The following is a 276-nucleotide window of genomic DNA, read 5'->3' as shown; positions in this document are numbered from 1 at the left end:
ACACGGCTAAGGAACGATCACGAAGATCAACTTGTGTGTTCTGGGGTGCCCCCTGTCCTCGTATATAAAGAAGGGAGGGGGGAGGTGCGGCCGGCCCCTAGGGGTGCGCCTGGAGGAGTCCTACTCCCACTGGGAGTAGGACTCCCCCCTCTTGCCTTGTTAGAGAAGGAAGGGGGAAGGGGGAAAGAGGAAAGGGGGGCGCCGCCCCCCCTTCCTTGTCCTATTCGGACTAGGGGGGGGGGGGTGCGCGGTCTGCCCTGGCCGGCCCTCCTCTTC

Source organism: Triticum dicoccoides, chromosome 2B, assembly GCF_002162155.2.
Source record: "Triticum dicoccoides isolate Atlit2015 ecotype Zavitan chromosome 2B, WEW_v2.0, whole genome shotgun sequence".
NCBI classification, from domain to species: domain Eukaryota; kingdom Viridiplantae; phylum Streptophyta; class Magnoliopsida; order Poales; family Poaceae; genus Triticum; species Triticum dicoccoides.
This window is presented reverse-complemented; position numbering follows the sequence as displayed.